At 41.6% G+C, this 12,664-nt stretch overlaps 1 protein-coding gene across 6 annotated transcripts in view; it reads left to right on the forward strand.

Annotated features, from left to right (window-relative positions):
- Window positions 1–12,664, forward strand: part of GAB1 (GRB2 associated binding protein 1) — a 171,460-nt gene that overhangs the window by 101,306 nt on the left and 57,490 nt on the right. The window contains exon 1 of one of the 6 annotated variants that reach the window (XM_056802742.1): window positions 1,982–2,343. The exons of the other annotated variants lie outside the window; for them this stretch is intronic. The gene's annotated coding sequence lies outside the window, so the exon portion shown is untranslated. Of the gene's footprint in view, window positions 1–1,981; window positions 2,344–12,664 lie in introns of those variants that run through there. 6 annotated transcript variants of the gene reach the window in all.

Here is a 12,664-nt window from a genome sequence, read left to right on the forward strand (position 1 = left end):
CTGGAGTGGGAGTGAGAAGACCCTGGTTCAAATCCCAGCTTGGCCACTTATAAAGCTGGGTGTCTGGGCTAATCCTTTAAACTCCTCAGGCTTTAGTTTTCTCATCTGTAACAAGCGGGGCTTGACCTAGAATCATTCTTTTTCTTTTCTTTTTTTTTAACTCTTACCTTCATGTCCTACTTTTAATTCTAAGACACAAGACTGACAAGGGCTAGGCAATTAGGATTAAATGACAACCAGACTAGAATCCAGGTCCTCTTGACTCCAGCCTGGCACTCTTCTTATCCACTAAGCCACCTCGCTGCCCTAGGGCCATCTTTTAGGACTCTCAGTTTGGAATCTCTGATTCTGGAGAGGTTCCCAGGCTCATTGAATCTCAGAATGGTAGAACTAGAAGGGACCTCAATGATGGTCTTTCAACTCCTTCGTTTTACAAGTGAAATCACTGCCATCTGAGCAGGGCTGAGTGACTTTCCCAAAGTCGCCCAGTTCCTGCGTGGTTGAACTGGTATCTACCCCAAATCTGCTAATTTCAGTCTGGCTGTGCTTGATAGTTTAGTATTTTAAAAATATTTACTTTACCTAAAACAATCGGTGACTTTTTTCCTTTAATTGTTGTTCAGCCATGTCTGACTCTCCACAACTGAAATTTTGGGATTTTCTTGGCAAGGATACTGGAGGTGTTTGCCATTTCCTCCTCTGGCTCATTTTGCATATGAGGAAATTGAGGCAAACAGAGTTAAATGACTTTCTCAGGGTCACACAGCTGTTATGGGCTGGAGATCTAATTAGAGCAGAGGACTTCCCAAATTCTAAATCAGAGATCCTATCTCCACCTCAGCCCTCAGCTGTCCACTTGTGAGGGCGACTCTTTGTGGATTTAGGTTAGCAAAGCCATTGCTTTTCTTAAAATGAAGATTGTAAAATCTATTCAATAGGACCATGCAGTCTTGGTGCCCTGCTGGCAGACTGTTTAAGAAGTCAGACCACAGAGGGGTACATCCGAGCAGGGCTCTCACAGAGGAGCACTTAAAAAAACACGTATAAAAACTGAAAATGAATGTCTCAGAATTTTCTACAATAATCTTGGCCCTGAAGAAGAGCTAAGAGAGAATCTCTCTCCCTTCCCCTTTTCTTCTTCCCCACCTCCAACCCTTTGCACATGTGTGTGGAGGGGGAGGAAGGTCACAAGGGTGGAACATTGACTGTTCTGTCAGATTTTTTTCAATATGTTGATCAGTTTTGCTGATTTGGTTTTTTTCCTCCCCTCTTCCCCTTTTTTTTCTTTAAAAAAAAAAAACCTCTTCAAGGATGGGGTCTGAAGAAGAAGGAATAGGAATATGGTATATGGGGTTGGTAGGGATTTTGGCGATGTGGCGCCAAAAATGTTCAGTTGATCATTTGACCCATCTGCTCTGTCCTTGGCTGCTGCCAATTCAGTTCCCTATTCTCCTCCCATTCAATAAACTCCACTAACTCCCTGTTACAGTCAAGATTTCAAATATAAAACCCTCTGTTTGACATTCAGGACTCTTCATCCTTACTGCTCCTCCTGGGTCTCTCCATCCTGGTGTTATCCTAGTGATGAGTCTTCCTGAATTTGTCTTGTGTTCCAATCATCCTGGACCACCCCTGAGGTCCTCCTGGATGGGCAAGAGATGCCTGCCCTTGCCCCCTGCTGGCAGGGCCTTTGTGAAAGGCTTTGGAGGAGAACTATGCCTATACACCAGAATTATTTGAGTTTTTGAAAACTGAGAGTTTTGCTTTTAGTTCATGATCATTTGTTATGATGAAGGATTTGCGGAAGCTTGCTTTGGCAGTACAGAATGTAGAATGCTAGGTCAGGAGTCAGGAAGACCTGAGGTTAAATCTAGCCTCAGATGGTTCCTGTATGCAAGCCACTAATCCCCTATTTGCCTCAGTTTCATGAAATGTAAAATGAGTATAACCATAGCATCTCCCTCCAAGATTTTGTGAAGATGAAATGAAATAGTATTTTCAAAGTATCCCACATAGAGTAGGTACCTAAGAAATGCTTATTCCCTTCCCCTCTGAATCCTTGCTTTTTGGGGACAGAAACAAGGATTTACTTCTCTTTTCTTCCTCCTGCTCCCCCAGTTCTTTATACCCACTACTCATGTATTAAATCACACTGTCCCCTTATAATTGATGTTATTTTCAGTCCATTGTGTCTACTTCCTGTTGGTCAAAGGTTACTAGGATTGGGTGGTGTAGAGTGAGATGGAAAGCTAACAGGAAAAAGAAAGCCTGGAGTATTTTCATACAAGACGCGTCCATAGAGATGGGCAGGATTGCACTTGGGTTTGTCGAAAACAGAGAAAGGTAAATGGTCACCAACTTTCTTCAATGCTGGAACCGTTCTGTGCCTATTGTTTAAGGAAGAGAGTTTTTCCAGAAGAAAGGGATATTTTAAAAGGAAACTGGTTTTCCAATCCCACCCCACCCCTGTAGTCAAGTCATGGGGAGGAGGGTTGGTGATTTTTTGAAAACTCTTCAGTAGTTTAATCAGGGAGTGTGTGTGTGTGTGTGTGTGTGTGTGTGTGTGTGTGTGTGTGTGTGTGTGTGTATGTGTATGTGTGTGTGCGCGCGCGCGTGCTTGTGCGCGTGTGCATGTGTGTGTGTGCAGTATATTTTATATATATTATGTAATATATAATACACATATATACATACAAGGTTTTATTTTATGTGTCTAAAAGCTATTCATTTTATTATTTAGAGTGAGTGAGTACATGTTTGGTTTTGTGTTTTTGCTTTGCACAGAATGAATGATTTTGATACTTTTGGAAGACTTCTTCAAAGAGAGCTGGGTTTTTTTTTTTGTCTCATAATCTTTTTCCCAGTTGTGGTAGATGAATATAGTTTTTACTTTCAGAAAAATCACATGACTCCTTGTTTTGACTAATCTCAAATAAATTTAAACATGGAATCTCAAAAATGGTGTTCTTAGGTCCCATGCATTATACTCTTCTGCTTGTTTAGCATTGAATGTTTTTGTCTTTCCATTTCTATTAAACCAAGAGTGATTTATTTTGAATCCTAGTAAGAGACTGCGAGTGTGTGTACCTGTGTGTTGGTGGGGGCAGGGGAGAGGCTTGGGGTGGGGGACAGCAGTAATTTCTTATCTTTGTAAGGAACTCTTGTCTGTAACCCAGGATTTTATTACCTTCCACCCAGAGAATCTGATATACAGTGCTTAAAATGTGTAGAATTTAGAAAAGTGTTATAAAAATGTGATGACTTTATGGAAGATGTGTTTTTATTTCTAGGTAATCATGCAAAAAAAATAGTTTAAATTGAAATACTGTATTTGAGCTTTTAAAATCAATTTTGCTTTAAATCAACATCCAGCATTTATATAATGCTTTAAGATTTATAAATGTTTCACATTTACCAACATTTATATAGCCTCTACTATGTGCCAAACACTAGGCTAAGCACTTTACAATTTGATCCTCACAGTGACCCTTTGGGGTAGGTGCTATTCTTATCCCCATTTAATAGATGAGGAAACAGAGGCAAACATAGGTTGAGCGCCGTGTCTGCTGTGCCCTGGGTCTGCTCTGACTCCAGGCTTAGGGCCCGGCACCACCAAGGTGCCCCACGACGCCTGGTACTCAAGCTGCAGCTTTTATTTCTCCTGAGTACGCCGTGGGGCAGAATAAGGGAGGAAAGTCTTTTCAGAGGCTCCTTCAGGACTGGGATTGGGAGCGGCCTGCCTTGGAGGTCAGGATCCTGGATTAGGAGCAGGAAGGTCCGGCCTGTTTCACAGACTCTCTTTGATCCGTTCCAGATTTGTCGGGAGTCCCTCAAGTACAAGCAGCAGAGCTAGGCTTCAGCCCCCCACTGTGGGTTTCCTGAGCTCCCCACTCAAGTCCTTCTGCCTTTTCCACAGTGGATAATCCTCTGACTCACTCTTCCTTGTACTTGCTCCCTGGCAGCGGCCGGCCTGGCTCCGGCTCCGATTGACCGGGGCTGCCAGGGTTTCGGATGATTCGTGACTCATTCATGTTTAGATAAATGAGCCATGTGGTACAGGTGTCCCGAGCCTGGAAAACAGCCAAATTGTGAGTGGACGAAGAATAAAGATCAATGACGTCTCCCCCAGAATCACCGAAGAACCTTTTGTGTGGGATTGGAAGGGGCCTTCCGGGACGTCCAGATCAGGCATGCTCCAGTCACGAGGCTCTGACACCCCGCCATCGAGCAGACTCGTCTCTCCCTTCCAATTCTCAAAGACGGGCCCCGCCATGATGGTTCTCATGGGCGGCCTCGGCGAAGCCCCCTCCCCGATGGAGGGCCTGGCCTTGGGGGGATGGGCCTTGCCCGATGTCACGATGGAGGGGCTCCGCGAGGCCCAGACTCCCAGTGTGTTTGGTTTGGTAGAGCCGTCCTCGGCCCCCTGAAGGCCCCCTTGGCCTTGTATGAAGGTTCAGGAAAGAGTCACGGCATCAGTGATCTAGAATCAGAAGAGGCCGTCTAGTCCGGCTTCCTCATTTTTCAGAGGACGAAATCAAAACCCAGTTTTTGAACCCAGGCCTCTATTTAGAGCCATTGGCCTCTTCTGGGTTCCATGATGCCTGCCTCCTTTACACCTGTTATACATGTCACTAGCTTCATTTTATCTTTTTAAAAACCCAAGCAGGAGAGTGGTAAGGGCTAGGCAATGGAGCTTACGTGGCATGGCCAGGGTCACGCAGCTAGGAATTGTCTGGACCTCCTATCTCCAGGCCGAACTCCATCCACTGAGCCACACAGCCGCCTGCGCTGCCCCCCTGTAACTTGCTTTAGTATCAAAACAGTCGCCATCTAACGGCTGGCTCAGAAGAGTGATCCTGTGCCTCAAACACATTTCTTAGTCCCCAGGATTGTGGACTTTGTGTATTCATCTCCTCCTAATTAATTAGTCCTTAATTAATCCATCCTCTTAATTTGTCTCCTCTTATCTTTTGTTGTGTTGTGTTGTGTTTTTGGTTAAGACTATAAGAAACAAAGGCCTCGAGTTCTGTTCCCACATCACCCCCTTTGCAAGTTAGCTATCACTGTTGTGTTCATTGTCCTCTTGGTGCTCAGTGCCCGTCCCCCAGCCCTGGCACGCTCTCCTTCCTCACTGCTCCCTGTGTCGCATGCTTCTCCGCTTCCTCCCTGTCCTGGCAAAAACCTCGCTTTCTGCTAGAAGCCTTTTCCAGTCTCTCCATGCTGGCGCCTTTCCTCCTGGGACCCCCTCCGTGCCGCCTTGGTATTCCACTCCGGCATGTGCCCCAGGAGTGCAGGGGCCAGACACTGGCTTTCTTTATATCTCCAGTGCCCGGTATAGACTCAGGTTGTGCTCATATAATATATATCGGCATAGTAATGCTTACTGATCAACTGTCAAGCCTGCTGACTTCAGGTGGATGCACTACATGCATCCAGCACTGGGCAGCTATTTACATTCAATAACCACCTTCCAGAGCTGTTTCCCAGCTGATGGAGAATTCAGGGTTACTCTATTCTCTCTCTGTCTCTGTCCCACCTCCCTGTCTCTCTCTCTCACTCTCTCTCTCACTCACTCTCTCTCTCTCTGTCTCTGTCTCTGTCTCTCTCTCTCTCTCTCTCTCTCTCTCTCTGTCTCTCTGTCTCTGTCTCTGTCTCTCTCTGTCTCTCTCTCTGTCTCTCTCTCTGTCTCTCTCTCTCTCTCTCTCTCTCTCTCTGTCTCTCTACCCCCCCCCTGTCTCTCTCTCTCTGTCCCTCTCTCTCTCTGCTTCTCTCTTCCCCCCTCTCTCTTTCCCTCTTCCTCTCTCCCTCTCCCTCTCTCTCTCTCTCTCTCTCTCTGAATCTCTCTGAATCTCTCTCTCTGCTTCTCTCTTTCTCTTCTCACTCTCTTCCCCTCTCTTCTCTGTCTGTCCTTCCCACTCCCCCTCTCTCTTCCTTCCTCTTTTCCTCTCTCCCTCCACCTTCCTCTTTCTCTGTGTATGTGTGTCTCCCTTCTTTCCTCTTTTCCTGTCTCCCTTCCTCTGTCTCTCTTTCTCCATCTCTCTCTTCCTTCCTCTTTTCCTCTTTCCTTCCTCCTTCCTCTGTCTCCATCTTTCTTTCTCTCTGCCTCTCTCTTCCTTCCCCTTTTCCTCTCTCCTTCCCTTCCCCCTTCCTCTGTCTCCCCATTCTCTTTCATTCCCCTCCTTCCTTCCTCTTCTCAAGTATATACAAAATAATTGGGGGCAGGGGGGGATAAAAATGGAAGGGGGCAATTAGACAGGATGATTGATGATCCTTGGGGGGGGGGGGGCAGGTTATGGAAAGGCCAAGATTCAGGAGATGAACTTGTTTTTTCTGGGAAAAAGTTAGGCCCATTTGGCTCAAGCCAAAACTTTGAAAGAAGTTTGGAAAGATGGGTTGGAACCGGGTTGAGAATGTCTTTAAACACTACTTGGTAAAGTTTATATTTTACCTTGTATCTACTGGGAAACACTGAAGAATCCCAGGATAGGGACTTCAGAGTATATTCATTCCTAGTCAGTTAGGCCAAGGACTGAGCCTAGAGTCTTACTCATAGTAGGTGCTTATTTTTTGTTGTTAATTGTTGAATAAAAAAGTTAAATTGGGTCCTTCTATCCCTCACCTCAAACTCCACTAACTCACCAAAAAATAGTGTTATAGCAAGATGCCAGTACACATAGTATATTAATTATGACAAAATTTGTGCCTTTTTAATGTGGTGCTGATTCCAGGACTCATATTTAGAAATGATTTCATTACTGTTCATAATTTTAAACCCACTTCCTCCAAACTACTCTGAGACTTATGAATTAGTCTTGACTTTTTCCGTGGAAGTGTAATGATTTTTTTCCAGTACTGGCTAATTTGTTATATTTCAAACTGTGTGGGCAAAACTAATATTAAATGGGACTGTTAAATGCTGAGTGGGGTATTTTTTGGTGGGGAGGGATTGGAGTAAAGTTGGATCTGAGCATTGTTCTGCATTATTCTCAGTATTTTCTTTTGTTTATATAACTAAGCTAAAGTTAGAACCTACAGCACAAGACTAGAAAATGGTGACAATAGTTGGAAAACAGGAAATTTTAGACTTGTGTGTGTTTGGAACAGATGACCATGATGATAGAGCCAGAGGAGTGGAAACTTCCACTGAGCCTGTTTTTTCCTTATTTTGCTTAGTGAGAAAAGATGGGGCTTCCTGGAAAACAAGTCAAGTATGTTAAAGCAAATAGTTTTGTTGTTTTTCTTCACTTTGGAGTTGACTTGTATTTTTATGTCAGTTCACTTCCACTGGTAACACGATTATGGAAAAATAGTATTATAGAAAAATAAATAGAACTGTAGGTAAATATAGCTTGTAGATCCAGTAGAATGAATATAAGCAACTTGAAGACAAGAAGTATTTGTTGTTGCTCTTTCTGGCTTTCCTTATTTTCCCAGAACTAAGCATAATGTTCTTAGCACATAGTGGGTTGGTTGAACTGGACTGAATCAGCAATCTAAATATTGCAATATGATTAGTTTTGTTCACTGAAGTGGTTTTGAAAGAAATATAACCAAGGCTGATTCTTATGGTTACTGAGCCAAGGGTCTATGGATATCTTTCTATTTAAGATATTTCCTATTTTCCTTGATTAGTTATGGTTTTTTTCTCCCCCAAGTCCCTTCTTAAAACAAAATGGCACATTATTTGTTTGAGCCACTTCTTTGGTGAGACTTCTCCTGTAAAAGGGCCTATGTTTTCATACTTCAGATGAAAGATATAGTTATCAAGATCATTGAGAGTGTAATTTGTCAGTGCATACTTAAGCTTTAAAAAATATTTTTTCCCCTTCCTATTTCTTTGATTTTCAAACCAAGGTATGATTGGGTCATTTAAACAAGCGAGGAAGAGCCAGTTTGGCCTCCAGTCTTTGCTGCTCATTCCCTACATGCATATTTTTTTTATCTAATTAAACTTGACAACATGCCCATTAGCTAATTGGCTTGTAAATCAACTAGAACGTGGAGGGGAGAGGTGGCTGGCAAATTTATTTTTCTCCACTGTACAAAATCCACTGTGAGTGGTGGAACACACTTTAGAAGTAATCTAGTCCAATCCCTTCATTTTACAGATTGAGGAAACTGAAGGCCAAGTCAATAAAATGACTTACTTGAATAATGTCACAAGGAGTTAGCAGGAGAGCAGTAATTTTTTAATGTTTATTTCTATCAAAGAAACCAGCAAGTCAGGAGGATTCAAAACCCATGTATGCCTGGGATACACATTGGCTATGTGACAGTGAATTTCAGTCCTTAGTGCTCCCAAGTAGTTCTTCAAGATTATAAATTACTGATGAGTTATTCCATCAGCATTGGTGGAAGACTCTTCCACACTTGGAATAATTCACATCAATGAAATTACCAGTCCCAAATACTCCCCTCCAACTGATCATAACAAAGGAATCATTAAACTTAATGATATCTTAATAATAATCTTAATTGATATTAATCAATATCTTGAAAATCTTTTCATCAAGCCAATTCATCATTTCACTGTGCTTTTTGTTTCTTATTTCTCCTGAATAAAATAGCATTGTGTCAAATTATCCAGTATGGTGGAAAGAGTAACTCCAGAAAATAGGAAATGCTTAAAGTATATCAGGTCCAACTTACATTTGGTTTCTGACTCAGTAGTTATCATCAAGGAAAAAAATCTGTGTGGTCGCTCTGATGTTTTCTTATTTTCAGTCCCCCTCTGTTGGCTAACCCAGAGTGGTGATGGTTTGTTAACCATTGAGAACCCACCATTAACATTTAGGTTTATTCCAATGGAATGACTGAGCTTATCTTACTCAAATAATTTTCAACTCTTCCATGGACAATGTATAGCTAATTTGATCCTGACTGAAGGTTGACTAGATCCACATGAGAGGGTCTCCTAAGAGGAGTTTCTAAGAGCCAAAATTCCTTACTATGTATGAAGCACTGTGCTGTGCTTTTGCAACTTGAAAACTGAAGTCTAAAAAAAAATTAATATCTTCTGTTTCTTGTAAAAGGTCCCATGAGCTAAGTACACTTGCCTTGTAAATTGTTATGCTGTTCTAAGATGCTTTCAAAAAAAGCAGCCCATTGGACATTGCAAATTGGTTGTTCTAGAGACATCTCAAGTACCACTTATCCAAAACAGAACTCGTATTTCTCCCTACTTCCAAAAAACTCTTTTTCCAAACTTTTTCTTTCTCTGGAAGGCATCACCATTCTTTTGGTCTTCTACAACTAGTCAGTGGCCAAGTCTTGCTGCTCCAGTGTTCAAACATCTTTCACATCTGACCCTTTCTTCTAATCCAGCTCCCGCCTGAATCAAGGCTTCACCCCCTCAGCCTCCTCTGTTTGTTTTTTGGGTCTCACTTTAACTTCCCCTTCACATTGCTGCCTATGTGATCAAACCTAACTTTATCATTCCCATATTCAGGGAACTTATTTCTGGCTCCCACTTATCTCAAGAATTACATGTAATCTCCTTTAAAGCCCTTCACAAGCTTGCCCCAACCTATCTTCCTATCCTCATTCATTGCACACTTTGTTGCTGTTGCTCAGTCACTTTTCATTAGTATTCAACTCTTCATGACCCCCTTTGGGGTTTTCTTGGCAAAGATACTGGTGTGGTTTGCTGTTTCCTTCTCCAGCTCATTTTACAGATGAAGAAACCAAGGCAAACAGAATTAAGTGATGGCTAGTAAATGTCTGAGGCTAGATTTCAACTTGGGAAGATGAGTCTTCCCAACCACAGGACTCATACTTTATCTATTGTGCAATCATTGTACTCCCATCCAAAGTCACCTTTATTCTATCTCTCACACACAATACTCCATCTCCATCTCTGATCTTGTTCCACACACATACCTGGTACACATTCATTGCTGCCTCCTATGTGAGACCTTTCCTTATGTTCTAAATTGCTGGTACTCTCTGTCTCAAACTACTTTGTATTTTAATTACTTTGCATTTGTTCCCTTGACATTTGTTTTGTGCAGGCTTGTCTATGCCTTGTGGCATCTCCCTGTTATACTGTAAGCTTCATGAAAGAAAGGGGCTCCCAGAAGTTCTCTGGGACTGCCAGGAGGCACTGAAGAGATGATTGGCAAAGATGGGTCTAGAAGCCCAGCATTTCACCTCTGTCATATGCCCTTGCTTTTACTGGGGAGTTTTGATGATCAAATGAAATCATATCCTTACAAAATATGTTGTAAAGTATAAACAGTTGGAGCCACTGTGTAAGGAGTGTACATCTTGGAATCAGACAACCCTCAGACTTAATCTTGGGTTCTGCCACTTACAGGGTGCCTTTGGGCAAGGGTCCTCAGCCTTTAATTTCTTCATTTTGAGAGTAGACAGTTAGCCTCCACAATTTCTATTCCTAATATCATGAAATCTATGAACTTTTTAATCCTACTACTGATGCATTGGAATATCTGGGAATGGGCTCTTTAGAATTACAGGACATTTTCTTAATTGCTCTATGTAGTGTAATCCTGAAAATTTTTCAAGTAATTAGTTTTCCTGCCATTGTTATTATGAAGAGGATAAATACTAAGGCTGTTTTGACTTTCCTTCTATCAGGACTTTCAAAAGAAGAGTGCTGCCCTTTGCAGAGGCTATTCTAGTGATCTATTGATCAATTCATATTTCTCATGCTCACTTGAGAGAATTGTGTGCAGGGACCCAAAGAAATCAGCTTTGTGGAATGGAAAAAAGACAGGACTTGGAGCCAGGAATTCTAGTTCCTGGCCTTCCTTCTGACTACATTTATGACCATAGGCAGTTGATTTCTTTAAGACTCAAGTTTGCTCCTTGATAAAATGAAGGAGAAAAGATAAGAGGTGGGAAACTTCTGGGACAGAATGTTGCCTATATGTTGCTAGATGCAATCACGTATCAGTTATTTTTCTCCTAACTATCTTTGTTATGAAGGAGATAGAAGTCTGGGTAGAAAGGGGTGGGGAGTATCATAGAGAATATATTCAGAAGTGACAGTTTTCTAAAAACAAAAGACATTAATACTAAATAAAACTGGATGGGGTGATCTTTATGATTCTTTCTTATTTCTAAGCTGATAATTCAGTTTTCTCTAAGGCCCCTTCCAGTTTTATCTTCTAGTCCTAAGATACTGATCTTTCTTTGAACTAAAACCCTTCCAGTTTTATCTTCTGGTCCTAAGATACTGGTCTTTCTTTGAACTAAAACCCTTCCAGTTTTATCTTCTGGTCCTAAGATACTGGTCTTTCTTTGAACTAAAACCAAAGAGGTTTAGACTTGAACTTAAAAGAAATCAAACTGTTATTTGTTATTTAATAACAAAATGTTATTAAAATTTAAAAGATCTCCCCTGAAAGAGCTATACTTTTGTTTCTGTTGTTTTAGTCATTCAGTCACATATGACTCTAAAGACTCCCTGGACCACAAGCTATACATAGAGTTTTCTTGGGAAGGATATAGGAGTGGTTTGCCATTTTTCTTCTCCACTGGATTCTTCTATCAGGCAATCAGGGGTTCAATGACTTGTCCAGTCTCTCACAGCTAGGAAGTGTCAGTGGCTGCATTTGAACTCGGGTCTTCCTAACTCCAGGTCCCATTTCTCAATTTATTTTATTTTATTATTTTAATAACAAATTTCCACATAAATTTACCAAAATTATGTAATCCAAATTGTCTCCCTCCTACTTCCTTCCCCTCTTCCAGAGCTAGCAAGCAATTCAATCTAGGTTATACATCTGTTATCACACAAATGATTTCCATATTATTCATTTTTACAAGTGGCTAATCTTATAAAACCAAAACCCCCAAATATATACCCAAATAAATAAGTGAAAAATTGGATTCTTTCCTCTGCATTCCTACTCCAACAATTCTTTCTCTGGAGGTAGATAGTGTTCTTCAGGCCCCATGATCTATCCTCTGAGCCACTTAGGTGCCTTCTGTTGTACTTTCTCCAACTATGGATACTTCCTAGCCCCATAATATGGACAGAGTAGGGGAAGTAAATATTTAGCAATGTGGATGCCAAAATCAGGAGGGAATATAAAGATTATGACATCCATCTCATTTGTTTTGGAAATTAGGAAATTGAGCCTCAGAAAGGAGAAATAATTCACTGATGGTCACAGAGCATTTTAGGTGCTGACCTGGGCCTTGAGCTTTGCCCTAATAGCTTCTAACACAGTGTGCTTTCCATTTCATTATATTGCCCCAGAATGCCTGAAGGGTGGTGAAAGGATTTAGAACATGATGGGACCTTAGAAATCATCTAGTTGTTAACCCACCCCCTCTTTTATTGAGGTTAAATGTGCATTCTTAGTAAGCCTAGAGCAGTGTCAGGCTTCTCTGACCTCAGCTTCCTCCTGTCAAATGAGGAACTTGCCTTGATCCCAGAGGGCTGACCTTCCATTCTATAATATGGATGATTGGGGGGAAAGAAGGTGAGCAAAGAAAGGCACAAGTAGATGAAAAGTTAATAACAAAGTGAGAGATTAAGTCAAGTACAGTAACTAGAGGCATCCTTAGTGGAAATATGATTTTCAAATGAATGGTATAGTCACTGAGTCCCAATGGGAGTGCAGTAGTCTGGGCAGTGCTTCAGCAAAGATGCTCAGAAGAGTAATTTTACTTGAGTGTTAAAGTGGGTAGGATT

Source organism: Monodelphis domestica, chromosome 6, assembly GCF_027887165.1.
Source record: "Monodelphis domestica isolate mMonDom1 chromosome 6, mMonDom1.pri, whole genome shotgun sequence".
In the NCBI taxonomy this organism is placed as follows: Eukaryota; Metazoa; Chordata; class Mammalia; order Didelphimorphia; family Didelphidae; genus Monodelphis; species Monodelphis domestica.